General features: G+C 38.9%; 1 protein-coding gene across 2 annotated transcripts in view; it reads right to left on the reverse strand.

Moving 5' to 3' along the window:
• The window catches only part of LOC127622703 (serine/threonine-protein kinase PAK 1-like), a 54,149-nt gene that overhangs the window by 32,424 nt on the left and 672 nt on the right, over nt 1-21,053 (reverse strand). The window lies entirely within an intron of this gene.

A 21,053-nucleotide genomic window follows, 5' to 3' on the forward strand; every position in this document is an offset into this window, starting at 1 on the left:
ACACATTCTGCTCTGACACACAGTGACAGGCTCACGGAGATGATAGATCTGTTTCATAACAAGACCTGGACCACTGGGACCTGAATCCATATCAGACCTCTTTCGATTCATCAACTCTGAAAGTGCATTCACTAGAGCCGGGTATTGATACAGATTTCCAGATTCAATTCGATTCTGATTCACAAACTCTCAATTCGATTAAATATCGATTCATATCGGTTTATTTCAGTTATAATGTCCCTTTTGATTACATAATATAAAACAAATCAATAAATAAGACATTATATTTCATATATTATTTTTGTTACATATTTATTGTTAAATTGCATAATTTGTACTAATTACAAATATTTGCATTGATTTGTTGAACACGTGCTAAAACCAGTACTGTCTCTTTAACAAAAAACAGCATTATTGTAAACAACACCTTTAAATGAGCGCATGTTAACTAGAGAGGACTCGAATGGCTGCATGATGCATAATTAGAATTGAATGTTTTTCATAGTTGTTTTTGATCAATAACTGAATGTAAAGAACAGAAAGGGTATTAAAAGAGACAGTATTCAATGACAAACGGTTTGCGAGGATCTCGTCTTGAACACACATTACACAGCACAACTTTTGCTCTCAACACGCTGTGAAAGGTCTCGCTGCTGAACACTTTACAACTAAACTACACAATTACTGGTGAGTGTAATAGAAACATTTACCAGACAGTTGCCAAATATATTCACTTTAGACACATAGCATGAAATTTGGTTGCAAATGCAAGTGATTCCCTCACATTGTAGTACAGGGTTGCACATAGAGTAAAAGATCAATCTTTGGAATTAAGAATCGATATCGAGATCATCAATGAAATGATCACGATTAATCGGAAAATGTTTTTACCCACCCATAGCATTCACAGATATTATGAGAAAGAGACTTGCAACCTGTAGACTTTTTGAAGAGAAGATGAATCAAAATGGACCCTTTTACTGTCAATCGATCAATCGATTACTTTTTTTATCAAATTACATGACAATTAATTAATCGCAATTAATCGTAAATGAATATTTGCTGAGAAAGGCCCCAAATGAAGATAACTCAATATAAATCATACATAATAATTCAAATAATTAAAAATGTTATATGTAGGGCACTTAATAAGTATAATATTTTAGATATTCAAACTAAAATATATTGCATTATTGTAGCAGACGAGTAAAGCTTGGATTAGACAATAAAAAAGTGGCTTTAGAAGTCAATATATGTATCATTAATCAAGCCTACAGTCAACAGCAATTCATTTTGCAGTTGAGTTCATCAATTGTCACAGGACACGTTAATGTGTTCCATGTGTGCTATTTTTAATTGTCGGTCTATGTACATATGTGTCAGACAAATGATTTTGAAGCGTATCACTGGTTTTCAATGTCATGAATGCATCATTTTTAGGACGCAGTTTCAAAATAAAAGAAGTTGAAACAATTTTGAGTCAGGTTGCATCAGTTTACAGCTCTTCCCATTCATTTATGTGGTATCTGCAGATGATGCTTCAAACCTTCATTTCTGTACTTTTATTACAGAGTTTACATGCGGGTCAGGGGGCATGAAAAATTGCTTTCATTTTTTAACCTGTTATTTCTCATGTAACCGACAGCCATATTTTAAACTACATAATAGTGGAACAGCTATATAATTATAACATTTTTAAAACTGGAAGAATTCTCCATGGCATATACAGAATATTTGACACAGAAGAACATACTCAGGGCTCTGTGGTGTCAAACCTCTGTCAGTCTGTCATTCCCTGGAGATTCGGCTTTAAACAAAAAAAAAAAAACATTAAAACCCAGCAGGACATGACAGTTCACATCTGCCCAGGAGGAAATTCTCTCCCACTCCAAGTTAAAATGGGTATAGTGCCAACCTGTTTGCTGGAGCTCAGCATACATGCATATAAAAGTGCACACACGCCCTCCAGACTAAATAATTACACGTTCAAAGATGAAATGCACATTTCATATTAGCAGCAGACAAACATGGTGTTGAAATATGCAACGCGTGTGTGTGCGCGCGTTTGGGCACAACCAGACATCTATAAAAAAAACAAGAGAGATGATCATAACACAGAGGCAATAGTCAGCAGGGGGGTTGTGTATATGCTAATGAGTTTATCCCTGGAAGGCGGGGTGAGGCAGAGACTTCAAGTGTATATTTTATCATATATTATAAAAGGCACAGTCCACCAGATACTAAATATACAGAATTATTCCTAAGACATGCAGAAATACTGCACTCAATTTTTTTTTGTTTCTCTTCCTAAAAGAGTATAGTAACGGAGATCAAGTAAAAAGCACATTTCAAACATTTTGAATAGTAATTAATACAGCATGATTGTATTGATTATGATATTAATGACAAAAAATGACCAGCCATCATGACAAATGTTCCAAACATATTGTCTTCTGACATCTGGAAGCAAAAATGGCATATTAACATATTCGGCTATAGGAATATGTACCTTTGTTTTTATTACACAATAAAAACCAATTTCACGTTTCATGTTACATGTCCAAAAATGTGAGTTGTTAGTGTGGGATAAGGTGTGTGTTTGTATGTGGAAAGGAATCACAGCATTCATCCACTCCCCAGAGGCATGATGCCGCTGTGGCCAGAATCCCACTTCAGCAGATGGTAATGAAGCAAACACTGCCAATTTACACAGAAATAAACAGCAGGAGTATTAAGTACAAAAAGTTCAATTATTTCTGCTTAAATATGCCTTAAATCCACACCACTCCAGTCAAAGTAAAGAAAGATGGAGAGATAAGATTGGGGTCAGCAGAGTACTGCAGTGCAGCCAGTGTTAAACTACAATATTAAATTACAGACCAGTCTCTCTCATCCCATTCATGGCGAAAATACTCAAAAGGGTAGTTTTCAATTAGATCTCTCCCTATCTCTCACAGAACAAGCTGCTGGATGACAATCAGGCAGGTTTCAAAAGCGGACATTTTACAGAGACTGTCCTGATATCGGTCACTGAGTCTCTGAGAGAGGCGAGAGCTGGACCAAGATCAACCGTCCTTATTCAACCACGCTCATTGCTCTGGGAATCACAAGAACTGTGCTTGGCTGGTTCAAGTCCTATCTCTCAGGTAGGTCTTTCAAGGTAGCCTGGAGAGGTGAGGTGTCCAAGTCACATCAGCTACTTACTGGGGTTCCTCAGGGTCCAGTGCTTACAATAGTAAAAATTTAAAGTATTAGTCACCATAAATGCTGAATTAGTCCCATATCAAATACATTTTAACCCAAAATATTGATTGATTTGTTTTTCTGCTTTCTGACCTCAAACGATAAACAGCTGTGTTTTAATTAGCGTTGCATAAAGGGTAAAAAAGGGTGACCTGTCCACCCCAACATCCATTTTTGTCCTAGTGGTGCTCATGGCAACACCAAATGAAGGATGGATTGAGACAGACCCTCTCGAATAGGGAGGGACACTTCATCCATCATTCCTGTATCACTGGCTCTCTCTCTCTCTCTCTATCGGTCATACACAAACATGCACAAGAAGGTCTAAGGGGCTGTTCACACCAAACGAGTCCTTGCACTAAAACAAAAAGCTAGACACATTGCATTGCACACAGCTGTCTCGAGAGATATTTTAAGTTTCTGATCTTGGCACAGCATATAAAAATGTACCATTCCTACACAAGACAAAGAAAAGAGAGATGGGGTGCAATGGTAAAAGATATAGGAAAACTATTTAGAAACAGCACAGATTGAAAAACAAATGCATTCTGTGTTAATGGATCCTAACACGGTAGTTCTTGAATGGTTTTGCTACAGGATCCAAATTTGATATCAGACTGGTGACCCAAAAGAGTGTTATTTCTGGGTTTCAACAATGAAGGCATTTGGTCGATTTTGGCATCTCCCAAATTAGGCTAGCTTCAACTAAGCGACATGAGCTTGCACAAAATCCCGTAGAGTTTTATTGGACGAACACCTTCAACAGTAAAACATTTGGAAATAGTTTTCTTCTCCATTTTAAAAGTCTACTTATTTTATGCTATACTCACAATGAACAATTATACAGCCAGTTGTACTTTAATTAGTCACAATTAGCATTGGGTTTTTTTCCATTGCTGTCCGCAACCCTATCTGAACCGTTCTGCAACCCATTTTAGGGTCATGACCCACCAGTTGAGAACTACTGACATGTCCCCAAACTTCTGCAAAACCATACCGACATTTTTATATATTTCCCCTGCAGATGCTACCACATGAATATGTCATTACAAAAACAACAACACAGGTAACAGAAAGTACACACTTCAGGGGAGCCATAAGACTTCAGTTTAGATCCTATCAAACCTCCAGCAACCAGGCGACTCTATCTGCGATGCAAGAAAGGGGCAGCATCCCTCAAACACTCCTGCATAATCTATTAGACACCTCACAGTGTGTCGGTTTAGATTAGATCTACGTGCATCGTTCGATTGAGGGGGTATTATCGTTGAGACCCCCCCTGAAGTGTTGGTTTAAGGAACATGTGCTTGTCTTACTTTCTTAGTCCCCTGGGAGAGGAGAGAGACAATAGCATCGTTCTTTTTTATGTGGAACAGTGGATGGGAGGGTCTCTCTTGGACCCTATTTGAGGGGGAAGGGATTATTCAGGTTTACAGCAATGGAAGAGAGAGTGAACTATTGGAGTTTGGGTCATGAACGATTCTGTCTTTGAGTTTGAAACATTCATTTTCGGTTTTAAAACATTGTTTTCCAAAGTATGCGGTTATGGAGAGCATTTTCAAAAGTCCCTGTTTTAGTCAGATGAAAAGGCAGTTCAAGTGTTGATGAGAAATGTAAACATAGCTAAATTTGTGTGTTTTTAATTGAAAACATATTAGAGAGGACGTGGCCTGAAGCTGTAATTATGATCAAATGATAAATGATTCAGTAAACAAATCTGAATTAATCTATTTGGTAAGTGATAATTAAAAGTTCAACTCACTGGAATGAATCAAAATGAATCTGTAAATGGAACATTCTGGAAGTTGACTAACCGGAATGGCCTGTAAGAAATCCTGAGTACAGCCTCGGTGTTGTTGATTTCATTGATCTACTCTGGGCCTGTGGCTCTACTGCAGCTCTGTTTGCATTTCTAAGTGCTGAGTGGTCTAAGATGGGCTCTGAATCTCAGATCAATAGACTCACTTCTATTTGGTAGTTTGTCCTGTTAGACTGCAGTCAGAAAGGGATATAAGAATCCCATTTGTCTATAATACCAGTGTCTACTGTATGCCACTAGACATCCAAGGCAAGTGAAAGTTGAGTCAGTTTGGTTGTGTTTAAAGATACTGTATGCACTGGAAATTTTAGAAGTTTTTTCTCCTGTAAGAGGCTTTCTAGTTCTTTAATAAAGCCTAACAGGGCTCTGGTGAAACAAAATAATGGTGATCACAGGAATGACTGGTAACTGGTAAATTACGCTGATAATAGTGAATATTACAATCATAAAAATCTCAAAAAGAGATGTTTCAAATCCTTATTCCGTTCTGTCATAAACAGACTTCAGCTCTCTGGTGTTAGTATAGATCACTTCTTTATCTTGTGGTTTATGCCTAGTTGTGCACAGTACAAGAGATCCTGGATGTGCCCCTAATGCTAGACAACTATATATACACCTATATCTCAACTAGGGCTGGGGCGGTATGGATTTTTTCTAACCGCGGTTGAAAAGCAAGATATTACCGCGGTATAGCGGTAAACCGCATTAAATACATTACATTGGATCAGAGAAGTCCCCCCACACCGACAGACTTTGGCGCACACATCAGAAATCGCTTTTGATAGACAGACTTTAAATATTGTCACCTACATCCGAAGAAAAAAAACGAGCACAATTTTAAATAGTCCAATTTTCATCAAGCAGTAATTTGGCATGAACTAATCACTGTATAGATTTCCTTATTTAAGATTATTCTCAGATACATTCGCATTGAAGATGGGTCAGACATGATTTTGACCACTTTATTAAGTTTTGTTTTGTAGAAAGCCTTTCTTTAACTTAAAATTTCGTTTTGTATAAATTGTATCTTAATTTTAATCACTGTTTCATTAACTAATTGCCTGGAATTAATAAATAAGAAGCAAATATAGCAGACATATAATCAGCAGCAGGACGTGGAAGCGCCGATGCGATCTCTTGCGCGTGAGCTCTCTCATAAATGAACCGAAACTCGGCGGCTAGGCCTACTGCCTCACAGACATGAGAAATAAATAGAAATCTTAAAATGCATTTTAAACAAAATTCAAAACAAAATGATAAAATTTTAGGCTACAGTAGCCTAGTAGTCAGGTTTGCCGATGTACGCTACTATTTATTTATTTATTTTTATCCCTGTGCGCCAATCGGAAACGGACTTCACTGCTGATATTCTGGGGATACAACATAGCCAATAGGCTATAGCCTACTAGGGACTTTAGCCTTTAAAATATCTTTGCTGCATAGGATCAGTCTCCTTTCTAGAACAGCCAAGAGCTTTCTAGCCTCACGGCAGCAGCGCTTTGCATCGCTCAGACCTTAAAAGAGTCAGCGCCATGGATGCGGTTTTGAAAATTTATCAAAAAACGTTGGTGCGGACAGATGAGTTTTGTGATGCGGTTGCGGATTAAATAATAATAGCCCATCCGCGCATCTCTAATACAAATGGAATGTTATTATGTGTCATGGAACATTGCGCTCCCCAACTCGCGAAAGGTCGGATTTGCTCCATATTTTGATAAGTTTTGTTTAGAAAACCTTGAATCCATGTAGGCTAATATCATTAGACATAATCCATATCATTAGAATCAATGAATCCATGTCATTAGACACAACGTGCACACATGTGCAGGCCAATGTTTTTTTTGTTTTTGTTTTTTTGCGGTGACGACGGTGACAAGCTCAGACCCGCGGTTGGAGTCACGTGACCGCGGTATTGCGGTAATGCGGTAACCGTCCCAGCCCTAATCTCAACTCTTAATGTTAGACACCAATACACACACCTATTTCGTACCCTAGAGCAAGACACATATACAAACTTATATAAAACCCTAGACACCTATAAATCAACCCATAACACATATTAGCCAGCTTCCCATCTCCCTGCAGCTCTCGCCTGGTTACCCACTGAAGCCAAGCAGGGTTGAGCCTAGCTATTACCTGGACAGGAGACCTCCTGTAGAAAAAAAAGGTTGTTGCTGGAAGAGGTATTAGGGAGGCCAGCACGGGGTGCTCACTTTGCAGTCTGTATAGTAATAGACAGACCCCAGTATAGTAACGGGGATGCTATGCTGTAAAAAGGCACCATCCTGGGCAAATTCCCCCACTGACTTCTAACCATCATGGCCTCCTAATAATCCCCTACACATATGAATTGGCTACATCACTGTACTCTCCCTCTACACTAATAGTTGGAGATCACAATGTATAGTCAGGACATTAATAATGTGAAAAATGACTATAACAAATTGAAAAAAACTTCTTGAACTACTTCAAAGAGTTCTCATCAAAAAATCCTCCATGTGCAGCAATGGCAGCTTTGCAGTTTCTTGGCATTCAAGCTGTCAGTTTCTCCAGATACTCAGGTGATATTTCACCCCACACTTCCTGATGCACTTGCCATAGATGTGACTGTCTTGTCAGGCACTTCTCACACACCTTACAGTCTAGCTGATCCCACAAAAGCTCAATGGGGTTAAGATCCATAACACTCTTTTCCAATTATCTGTTGTCCAATGTCTGTGTTTCTTTTCCCACTCTAACCTTTTCTTTTTGATTTTCTGTTTCAAAAGTGGCTTTTTTTTTGCAATTCTTCCCATAAGGCCTGCATCTCTGGAGTCTTCTCGAAACTGGGGTTGAGCAGGTAGAATTCAATGAAGCTGTCAGCGGAGGACATGTGAGGCATCTATTTCTCAAACTAGAGACTCTGATGTACTTATCCTCTTGTTTAGTTGTACATCTGGCCTTCCACATCTCTTTCTGTCCTTGTTAGAGCCAGTTGTACTTTTAAGACTGTAGAGTACACATTTGTATGGAATTTTTTATAATTTTTTTTTTTTGCAATTTCAAGCATTGTAAAACCTTCATTCCTAAAAACAATGATTTACTGACGAGCTTCTAGAGAAAGCTATTTTTTTTTGACATTTATGACCTAATATTGACCTTAAGACATGCCAGTCTATTGCATACTGTGGCAACTCCAAAACAAACACAAGACAATGTTAAACTTCATTTAACTAACCAAATAGCTTTCAATTGTGTTTGATATAATGGCAAGTGATTTTCTAGTACCAAATGAGCAATTTAGCATGATTACTCAAGGATAAGGTGTTGGAGAGTTGGCTGCTGGAAATGGAGCCTGTCTAGATTTGATCAAAAATGGCTTTTTTCAAATAGTGATGGTGCCGTTTTTACATCAGTAATGTCCTGACTTATACTTTATGATCAGATGAATGCCACTTTGTTGAATTAAAGTACCAAACACTGTGGTTATATAAACCACCAAAACTAGACACCTAATACACACCTAAATATCAAGCCCTAATGATAGACACCTATATACACACATATTTATCAACCTCTAACACTTCACACCAATATACACCTCCTGTATATCAACCCTCAATGCAAGACACCTATAAATACACCTATATAAACCCCTAACACTAGACCCCTATACACACCTATATATCATCCCCTAATGCTAGAAAACTATCGGTCTGTCCAAAACCTTGTAAGCTTCCTCTGGAGGCAGCATTTTAAGAAGTAGGCCTGCTCCTGAAGCGTAGGCTCCAAAAGTTAGGTTTCTTTAGTTTTTCTCCCAATTTGGAATGCCCAATTCCCAATGTGCTTTTTAAATCCTTGTGTTCGCGTAGTGATTCGCCTCAAGCCGGGTGACGGAGGACGACTCCCAGCTGCCTCCGTGTTTGAGATCATCAACCCACACATCTTATCTCATGGCTTGTTGAGCGCGTTGCCACGGAGACATAGTGCGTTTGGAGGCTTCACGCCATCCACCGCGGCATCCACGCTCAACTCACCACACGCCACACCGAGAACGAACCACATTATAGCAATCATGAGGAGGTTACTCTACTCATGTGACTCTACCCTCCCTAGCAACCTGGACAATTTGGTTGCTTAAGAGACCTGGCTGGAGTCACTCAGCACACACTGGGATTTGAACTAGCAAACTCCAGGGGTGGTAGCCAGCGTCTTTACCACAGAGTACATATTGTGTACCCTTCCCTGAGTAGGTGATCCCAGAATGCACCATGACAAGTTTGGTGGAAAAATAAATCCAAGATGGCAGGCAAAGCAAGATACATTTTGATTCTAAATATACTTACAAAACATTAAATTCTAAAAAAAGTATAGATAAATAACATTTTAATATGATACAAAATGGACTATTTTACCCAAAATGTATGTCCTGTGCATATTTATTTATCTAGAGGATCGAGACGTTTCTTTTGCTTCACCTGTATTGAAATCAGTTGCGATTCGAATCTCGGGCACTGCATGCGAGAAATCAATTTGAATGATGCGCGGAGCTGCCGTCTATGTAGAACATTACAAATCACTCTCTTTTAAGGCTCCATTTCAGTTAGGACGCTGCCATAGAAGACAGCTGCTTATGTAGGCAGGAGACATCTAAGTTTTGTGTAACAGACCCTATATATACACACTTCTATAAACCCCTAATACTAGACACCTATATATACACACCTCTATTAACCCTAACATAAGACACCGATTCATATAAACCCCAACTCTATTCAACTTTATATCAACCCCTAACTTTACACCTATACATATATAATCAATCCCTAACCCTATACACCTAGACATCTCTATATCAACCCATGTGTGTGTGTGTGTGCTGAGTGGGCTAAGCACCAGTCTTCCAATTCAATCCAATCCCCTAAATGCAATTGGTTCTGCACTGCCAACCTTATGGTCTATAGTAATTCTGTGTGTGTCACCTGCACTATAGTCATTTGATTGGTGTATCAGGAGTAATTCCTTGCTAGTAATTTATTTCTCCTTATAAATAAAGCTCTCTCTCTCAGACAGTAATGTCAGCAGAGCTGGACTTTTGGCTCCAGTACCGGTGAAGTAGATCGTGTGTAATGTTGCTTAATGTTTGTTTGCAACATAAACTTAAGTGAGCAGCACAGAAATAAGATAAATCACAGTATCTGCTGATGTCAAGACATCACAATAATGTACACACACACACACACACACACACACACACACACACACACACACACACACACACACACACACACAGAGAACATCTCCAGTTCTACAAAGGGACATACATGGAAGCACAATCGTTTGTGGCTCTCACACACACACACACACACACACACACACACACACACACACACACACACACACACACACTGGTATTACTACGTTTATGTGGACTTTATTGTTTTTACATTGACAAAACAATATTGTCGATGCCCTTATCTGACCCCAAAACACAAAGCTCATTAAAACCTTTTGCCATGTAGCCGGTGGGTTGTAAATAAACCACACGGATACAAAAATATCTTTTGGGGTTTTATTCTGATGGTTGTTTACAAAAAGATTAAATAAAAAAAACAGCAGTCGATGGGGCTGTATTTTATTTCAAAAAAAGAATAAAGAAAACACAAAAAATGAAATATGGTACAATGAAATACGGTAGAGGCAAATGTCAAATGAAAATACAAACAGGGAATTAGCCTACCCCTATGCTTAAGTATACATACCTTAATACATGCTTGTAGCATTCACAGCATTTTATGCATTTATGTACTTGCTTAAATCACTCCAAGCATTTTGCTTGTTATACATATATAGACTTGTATGTATAACATTTTAAAACAATAGTATTCTCATTACACATGTTCACTCAATTGGAAAACACTCTGGGATATAAATCATTAAATAAGATATGGTTAATTCTAAATGTAAATATCTAGTCCTCCTCGCATGTGACAAAACATTGTCATACTCCACACATGCAATCCATATGCATCCTTCAAAAATTATCCATAACAATTTTAACATACGACTCTCCTGACCACATATTTAATTTATAAGCATCTTGTTTGAAATTGTATATTTACTCAAAGAATTCTCAAACAATGAACAAAACCAGGAGCTCTCTTGCACAACATATGTTCTCACGTCTCTAACACGAGAGAGTGTCGAAGCAGGTGTCGCAGAACTCCGGTTCTTGAAGGGGCCACGTCCAATTTATGTCTAGAGCTAAATCTCACAAAATTTCACCACTTGGCTACAGACATTTTGCTCATAATGTAATGTGAAATTACTACATTTAGCTTCTCTTTATATATAAACACACACACACAAGTTAAATATAATTATTTCAGAGACCATTAGAAATATTTCAGCAATTTTAAAACTTAAAATGTTAATTGTTTTTGCTAAAAAAGGGCATTCCCAAATGTCCGCAATGGCAAGTTTTGTCACATTTACTTAATTCTGATGACAGATTTGTCCCAAATCTATAGCTAAGTAAACACATGGCTTTTGGACCTCTTATTGCAAAGACTGATAATTATCATGCTGCTTGTGCTTATGGGAGACGTTACATTTATGCCTCAGACTGCCTTGCACTCAAAGCCAACTAAAATTCCCTGCTTTCTCTCAAAGGGAGTCTGCTGTAATGTACGGCTAGCTGTAATCTTAAATGACATCATGCACTAAACATTCCTAATCCCGCCCTGGATTTTCCTTGGAATCATGAAACAAGTCGATTTTTTAAATATCAGAAGAAAATATGAGTGGTGCTTTGCCATGTCAAAGTCAATGCCACAATAGGTTGCCTGCCAGGGGGTTGCTATGCGGTTGGTAAAGTGTAATGAGTGGTGCTAGGGCATTGCTAAGTGGTTGCTGGGTGGAAAGCCAAAAGACCTCATCCCCAAGTCTGTAAGATTTTCTCCAATGTGATTCCAATGTGGTGCAAGACAAGTAAAACCCCAAAGTTTAATACTTAGGGTTAGAGGTTTGATCAAATCACTAAACCCACATATGAACAATAAGTAGTAGTGCTTGCCATAGTAAACACCTCTAATTCACTTTTACTCAATCTCAGCAGATCCAACCTGTCCCGATTCACCTCATGCTATTCTCTACTCTCCTGGCTGACAACTTTTGGGTGTGTTTTGAGATCGAAGGAGAGCTTGGGAGCGATTTAGGGAGTGAATGAGAACATAATGCACAGCCTGAAGAGTAATAGGCTGCTCTATTATTCATCAAACCACCCCCCACCCCACCTCTTTTACTCCTTTCAAAGAGAGCATGGGTATCAGGTATATAGGGCTGAAAGGAGAGTAACCAAATGGAGAGCGAAGCAGACCAAAGGAAAAGAAAGAAATGCTAAAAGTTTGTTTGCATGAGTGTGTTATGTATTGAAGGCTGTGTATACTGTATATATACAGAAGAAACAGAAAAGAAAGTCAGATCAAATCAGAGCATGCACTGAGTTTTAATCAGGGTGTTCCCTGATGACCAACCGCCTGTTTTAATGTCCCCCAGACTGATCACTTAGAAAAGTAAAAGCACACCACTCCTTAAAACGCTGTGTTCTCTCGACAGTATTCTGGTGAGAGAATAAATCACGGACTGCGTTTGAGGAAGCTGTGTTGCATGCAGACAGAACGGAACAACTGCTGAGGAATTTGGCAGATCTTGTGATTAGAATTACAGTAAGATGTTTCTTAAAGCTGGAATTGTAAAGCATGAATAAATAGCAAGACTTATCAGGAAGACTTCCTTGTTTTTTTTGTCTTAATGCAAAAGTCGAGTTTATCTGGTTGATGAGGAAGCTAGAGATCCAGCCTTGTGAAGTCCAATATAGTCCTGTACATGAAAGCTAGCCTATCATAATTAGTCATTTACATATTGAAGTCTTAAAGGTACTGTAGCAAAAAACGTCTCGGGAACTCGATGGCAAAAGACGGAGAAGTATGATATATTCTTGTGTGCTCCACTGGAACGTTTCACTCCCAGCATGCCGTGCGGGTGTACATTATTAAGCACGTTGTCATGGCGATGGACACCTCTGAGTATTGCGCTTCATATGGGAGGAGTTGGACAGCTGGTGGATGGAAACAGCTGCGTCACAGATTACCCTTTTTCCAAAAGAAAAGTGTGTGTGTGTGTGTGTGTGTGTGTGCAAGCGCATTGATGTGCTTGTGTACGTACTTAGTTTATTCTGACAAAACCAAACCAAAACCACTTTTTCTCTTCTGATCCGATTCCGATATCAGAAATCTCAGTATCGTCCGATACCGATCCCGAACAGAAACCAGTGCTGTGTGTGTGTGTGTGTGTGTGTGTGTGTGTGTGTGTGTGTGTGTGTTGCGTGTGTGTTCACGCATGTGTATGTGTAAACAGAGCAGCGCCATTAATAACGCACTGCGCATACTATATATTACTTCTTAAACACAGCCTTTTGTAATTCACAGAGCTATCTTCAATTGGCATTGAATAAAATGCATGAGTCATATGAACAACTTTAATGGTGTTTTAATGGTTCTTTTATGTCATTTTTGGAGCTTGACATTAACAAACATGACTAACACACCGTATCGGATATACCATCTGGATGTACAAGCTCTGTAGCCCACCAACTTTTTGGGAAATTTTTTCACTACATAAAACAACAGCCCAGAGGCCAATGTCAACCACTTGCTTTGATGAACTGAGCGAACATGCAGGTAAGTGCTATTCTACAATTGTCAGCGTTCCCCACACACACACTTTCTAGATCATTCCTGCACCATTGGTGGTATGTAAATGTGTATCGAAGTACACGTGTGTACTGAAGCGCATGAGAATATCTTCTTTATCACTAGGCTCAAATTAATATCACTATCACAGCAGCTCAGCTTGTCAAAACTTTACAGAATTACCCTAAGGTGTCATATACTGTAGATTCTTTGTATCTGTAAGATCACACACCTTGGGTTCCTCCTTTGCTGTTCTGTTCTATTGATAATGGTTATCATATGATACAGGGGGAAGGTTGACTTAAGCCATTGGGAGGCTTACCAAATTTCTTTGCACAGAACCACTCCTTATTCACCTGCTCGCCCCAGCCATAACAATAAGTTATATTTGCTAAGTTAAGCATCCCTGTTACTATTGCTCATACTTCAGTTTAGGGATTTGAACAAACCCCTAACCATTAATTTGTCATGTAACTCATCCTGCACTATTTGTGTCAAGGATGCTGATGACACCTCAAATCACGCGGCTTGTTGAGGAGATGTGTGCGGTTACTTTTCTAAGAAATCAGACTTATGATTGTCGCCTGGCAGATGATAAAACATCCCACAGACTTTGAACGAGGAACATACATTAGTTACATTATTTAGAAGTAAAAACAAGTCGCTTTTGGCACCCCTTTGTGGGGATTTCACCCATATGTTCAAAAAAACTTCCTGCTTCAGGCACTGGGGGCCGCGGTTTGAATTTCAAAAAGCACTGTTTGAGTTTGGCTTAAGAAATGTCCACTTACTGTTTCCGAATTCACAGTGAGTATGCAACCTCCTAACAACCACACAGACCACCCTAGTGACCACTAACCACCTATCAATGCCTTGGCAAACAGCCAGGGCACCCCAGTAACGGCATGCAAAGCGCTAATAAAAACTCTTTTTAGAAAACCTTAGCGGACACACAGAAATGCCCTGGCAACCACACACAACACCCAAGCATGGCAGCAGTGACTTTTGCACAGGCAAGCACCATTCAAATTTTCTTAAGAAATTTGAGCCTGAAAAATCAACTTACACTGCATTATTTCAAAAAAACATTTTGGTTCACACTCCAGTGAAATACAAGTTTTATGACTTTAATTAATCAGCCATTGAGTACACCTCTGAAATCAGTTCACGCAGAAGCAGGAATGTTCACTAATAAACCAGAAGTTAACTTTTGAAAATCAACCAATGAGCTTTGAGAAAATTGAACATTACATTTTGATTAATTAATGTGGATAATTTATAGTTCTTAGTCATACCGGGGCACATTTTAGAGCTCAAACCGGAGTGGGTAGTGGATGTATTATGGTTCATGAAGTGTATAATTGTGGGGGTTTGAAAAACTGACATCATAAGAGACAGCACACATCCGTTACTATGAAATTTTGGGAGTAACAACCAGATTTAAACGTGTGAATCCCACTAATTAGCGTTCAGTGTGTACGGAATACAGAAGTCATTCCTGAAATTGTGATGATTGAAATAGTATTAACCATAGCAACGTTTTGGCATCTCAAAGCAGTAAACAAGTAACATGGATGCTAACAGTTTAACCTATTTGGAGTTTGCAATTTTTTAGCAAAGTATTAGAATGGTTGGAGCAACTTTGGTAGAGAAAGTTTGGTTCTGTAAACAATTAGCAGATTTAGGGCCAAAACACACTTTATGTAAACACTTCTAGCAACGCATGCTCGATTTTTTGGTACTGCAAGTATGTGTCGCATTCACAACGAATGTTGCCACAAGGGGTGCTATAGCGGATATTAGTGTGAACTGTCCACTTCTTTGATTTTTCACTTTAAAGCTACAGTTTGAACAGTTTGAAGAGAACATTGCTGAGCAAGTTAAGGCGAAGTCAATATATTTATAGAAACTTCCCTGAATAATGAGACATCCCAATTAATGGCACAGGATTTTAAAGGTAACTCTATCGCCCTTTTGAGTACTGAGGTTTGTTACCGCCACAGTTACGCAAGAATGCAAGTTATGCATGTTCAACTGAACCTCGTGTTGGCCAAGCATTCGCATCGGTGTGTGCATACTTACATAAAGTATGTTTCTGGCCTCAATGTAAATATGTTAATTCATTTGACACCTCCATAAATAAGCGAACTCTGCATATACAGAATTGGATTGAGCACTCAGAAAGGGAGTGACAACTGTATTTAATGTTTGCCTGGACTAAAAAAAAGAAATCTTGTTGAATTGCTTGGAATTTAGTAAGGTCGGCCTTTAAATTAGCAATTAATGCAGAAACAGAGCTTAGAGGAACTCAAGACATTTATGAAATTAATATCTCTGCCCAGCCTCCAACGCAATTGTGTCTGATGCTGGTTTATAAGTCAAGCGTGTATCATATACATGAGACGTCCAGGTTATTTTCCATTTCAAGCAATGACTGATACACAATACAGCTTTGTTACAATCAGGGACTGGTAATCTGGCATACCGGTCATTTTCCCGGTAGGCCGACTCACTTTGGGGCCGATCATGGGAGGACTGGCCATCGGGAGAACCGAGCGGGCCGGTTGGTCGGCCGCGAAATTGGCCAAATGGGCTGCGATAAGCTAAAATGAGCCGCCCCGTTATGCAGAACGGACCAAAAAACAACGCGCCGATATGCAGAAAAGGCCAGCAAACCCAACCAGTGCCGCTCAACAACTTTTGGCACAACTTTTGGTTTAATGTCAGCAACTTATAGAAATTATAGAATATTTACAAGGGATTTCCAAGTAATATTTTCAATCACCAATGCTACTATGGTAATGAAAATAAAGATGATGATAGCATTATAATCAAAGCTTCCATGTTCAGTAACACAATTTCTGTACATGGAAGAGCAGGGAAGAATAGGAATATGGCTGGATGGGGTTGTGACGGAAAAAGTGGACAGAAATGTCGTGGCTCATTTCTTCCGAACACATTTGGGGCTGTGCGCTGAGATGTTAACGTTCAATGACAGGTATTGCATAACAATAAAAAGGGCATGGGGAAAGTGGGCCACAGGAAGGCAAAAACAAAAACTACATAAACGTACAGAGATGCTACCCATGAATTATAATTACTGAATCCTTTTTCTAATCTGCATCTAGCTCTTGTTTTACACCTCTTCAATACCATTGTTTTGAAGATGCACAGTTTACTAAATTATTCTAATCCATACTGACACAAACTACATTAACAGCACAATCTGTTAGTTCTTCTAATATCAAAATATCAAGAGACATTTGATTCCTCAAGAAATTACCCTTTAAGTGGTCAGATGAAAATCCCCCATGCAAACAGCCAAAGAAACCCATTTATGGTCATTGGACCACTGACACCAATCTGAATGACACTCCCTGGTCTGAGATCAGACACACAGGAGCCCCACTGGTGGCTCCCACACTCCTCCTGTGTGCTGCTACTTTTTTCATCTCTGCAATGGTACAGAGCTCTAAAGTAGCTGTATTGTCAGTTGATGTAACTGGCTAGCACTTTGCATTCTTTCTTTTGTTAGCAAGATTCACAGAGAGAACAGGCAGGACAAAGAATATTCTTTCGAGCCTCTTCTTCCATGGTTAGAATATCCACTTCACAGTCCTACTTACAGTTTATTTTTCTGACGCTCTTTCTTAGTTCTTCCATAGTCTCTACTAACATATTCAGTGAGAAAAGTGCTACATCAATACACAAATACATGAATTTCAAAATGTACACTGATAGAGGGATGGAGACATATCTAGAGTCCATCTAGAGACTTGGGGGAGGGATCTTTGACTCGGGTCTGTAAGTAATTACCTAGCAATGTCCTAGCAACCACCAAGGAATCCCTAGCAATCGCATAGTATTAGTTAGTAACATGCTAATACCAACCAGGTTGCATAGAATCACGTTAATATACCTTAATTTTTGCTAAATAACTTCTATGTTGTTCGTTGTACGCATCGCAGAATCTTCATGCATGGTGAAAAATTGAAAATGTCATAGAAGCAGCACAATATGACACGGTTCCTTCAGCAATTGCATTTTCATGTCACATTCACTTTTTATGGCACTATCAGCAGGGGCGTCGGACTGGGGGGGGTAAAGGGTACCGAGTACCCAGGGCCCGAGGCAGGGGGGGCCCCTTAGAAGTCAGTTTTCTATACATACATATTTGGTACGGGGGCCCAGCAAGATGGTTTGTACCCAGGGCCCAAAATTTGGTGCTACGCCCCTGACTATCAGTTAGGTTTAGGTTTAAGGTTTAGGGTAGGGAGGTCGGTTTTGTTGATTTAAAAAAACCTTAAAAGCCTCATCTGTTCAGCAGAAAATTGTCCTCGCTTTTAGCGCCACTCAGTGGACATTACACCTCGTAACTGCCACGATACGTGCAAGCAACCACATGTCATTATGCTAAATTTTTTGCCACAATCACATAAGTTTCATGCGATCAGGCTGACAAATAGAACACATTGCAAAGCAATGCCCTGCCAACTTGCCTGGCAGTGAGTTTTGCACAGGCAAGCACCACTCATAGTGTAAAATGTAAAAATCAAGCTATTTTTACAGATCCTTGTGGTGCCACTAATGGAATCACACACTTTAGATCACAATATTACATTTTAATTACTTAAATTAAAAAAAACATTCCTCTTCATTGAGGATGGAAATTCTGCACGGTTTTCTTTATAAACCTCGGGTGCACCATTTGAGATCCCTCTGTGAAACAAATTTAAAGATTTCCATTTTCCAAACACCATCTTTTAACCATAAAAAACAGGATTAATCAGTGGGAGAGTACAAATCACTGTTTGAAAGAACAGCTTGATAAAAAAATACAGTCAGACAGACTCGTATAACAATGTGTATGAAGTCACAGCAAGGGTTCTAGGTTAAATACACATCTAGATTGTGTGTTTTTTGTCCTCTTTGTTGTGGGATGATAAACAGGGTGTTCCTAAAACCACATGGTGACGTGTGGCCCAAGGAATTGCTAATTTCAAAATCACCAAACCCCACTTTAATCTGTAAGCACAACCCCCCAAATAAATGAATCAGTTTCCTACACTGCAGATGTGTTTACTGGTACTGCGCATTGTATGCACTTTCAAGCACTACTTGCATCACACCTAGATTAAATTAGAATGGATGAGCAATTCATTGTACAAACACATAAAACACACACAGATATGGCATCTCACACCTTAAAATACCCTAACAGAACAGTAGCCTTACAGGCTGCGCTCATGACATGAGGTGCTGATGCATCACGGATGACCCTAGTTCAAGTCCCAGCTCGTGAGGTCCTTTCCCAATCCCATTTCCACTCTTCTCCCTCTCATTTCCAGTCACCTATCTACTTTCCCTATCCCACAAACTAGAAGTGAGAGTGCCACGTGAGGTGCTAAAATGTCTTATGGCATGCATCTCCACTCTACCATTTTAACACATGTGGATGTGGTTTATCGAGGATTTACCATGTTACAGCAAGCCATTTAGAGATGTCAGTCCGTATTGTAATATCCATGGAGATTGCCGCTTGTCTGAACTAGATTAAGGATTGGTGACTTGAAATACTGATACAAGTGACCCAGTTTAGTCCTGGTCTTTCACATGTATCATTGCCTACAATGTGTCGAATAAAGGTGCTGATGCATCACGGATGACCCTAGTTCAAGTCCCAGCTCGTGAGGTCCTTTCCCAATCCCATTTCCACTCTTCTCCCTCTCATTTCCAGTCACCTATCTACTTTCCCTATCCCACAAACTAGATGTGGTTTATCGAGGATTTACCATGTTACAGCAAGCCATTTAGAGATGTCAGTCCGTATTGTAATATCCATGGAGATTGCCGCTTGTCTGAACTAGATTAAGGATTGGTGACTTGAAATACTGATACAAGTGACCCAGTTTAGTCCTGGTCTTTCACATGTATCATTGCCTACAATGTGTCGAATAAATCCACAACACAGCAAACCACAATAATAGCATTCTGGTAGATTTGCACAAGTTTCTGTAATGATTTCAATAACTGCGAAGATTAATTTCTGACTTTGTTTCTAAATAGAGCTTCAATATACAAAAAAGAAACACTGTTTTATTTTCATCATACACTTTGAAATAAGAAGCCACTCTAAAATCACTCCATAACTCAATGCATGTCTGACCAAAGACATGATCCTAGCATAATGGTTTAATATTAAGCTCATATCAATTCTAAAAGGATTAAATACACTAAAGATCAAATATCCTACTGGATGAACTTAAATGTATTTTTAAGAGTACAATATATATATATATATATATATATACATAGTATATATATACAGTGTTTGTGTGTGTGTGTGTGTGTGTATATATATATATATATATATATATATATATATATATGATTTCTGATGGCTCCAGTCTGAACAAAGTGACAGTCATTGCTGCTTACACGCTAACGGTGTAAATTGTGTATAAGCATTTTCTTGACTGTTGGGTAACCAGTCCCTTATTTTAACAAAAATGCATAAACATCTATAATGGGAACATGGTTGCAAGAACAACAATAATAATATTAATAATAATAATAACAATTATAATAATAGAAATGTATGTGTAAAATGTATATTTAAAATGCGTGCAAATCAAATGATTGTGTGTGTGTATATATATATATACCGTTCAGCCACATTAAAACCACCATTGTGTAGGTCCCCCTCTGAGTTACCATAGACTATCCATGCGATTATCTAATCAGCCAATCGTGTGGCAGCAACGCAGTGCATAAAATCATGCAGATACAGGTCAGGAGCTTCAGTTAAGGTTCACATCAACCATCGGTATGGGGAAATGTGATCTCAGTTATTTGGAGAGTGGCATGATTGTTGGTGCCAGATGGGCTGGTTTGAGTATTTCTGTAACTGCTGATCTCCTGAGATTTTAATGCATAACAGTCTCTAGAATTTACACAGAATGGTGCCAAAACCAAAAAGCATCCAGTGAGCGGCAGTTCTGTAAAGGGAAACACCTTGTTGATGAGAGAGGTCAACAGAGAATGGCCAGACTAATTCAAACTGACAAAGTCTACAGTAACTCAGATAACCACTCTGTACAATTGTGGTGAGGATGCAGGTTGGCGCTGTTTTGGCGGCACGAGGGGGACCTACACAATATTAGGCAAGTGGTTTTGATGTTGTGGCTGATCGGTATATATATATATATATATATATATATAGTAACTAGTCGCTTATTTTTACTAATATTAGTATTAGT

Source organism: Xyrauchen texanus, chromosome 29 (genome assembly GCF_025860055.1).
Source record: "Xyrauchen texanus isolate HMW12.3.18 chromosome 29, RBS_HiC_50CHRs, whole genome shotgun sequence".
Lineage (NCBI taxonomy): Eukaryota > Metazoa > Chordata > Actinopteri > Cypriniformes > Catostomidae > Xyrauchen > Xyrauchen texanus.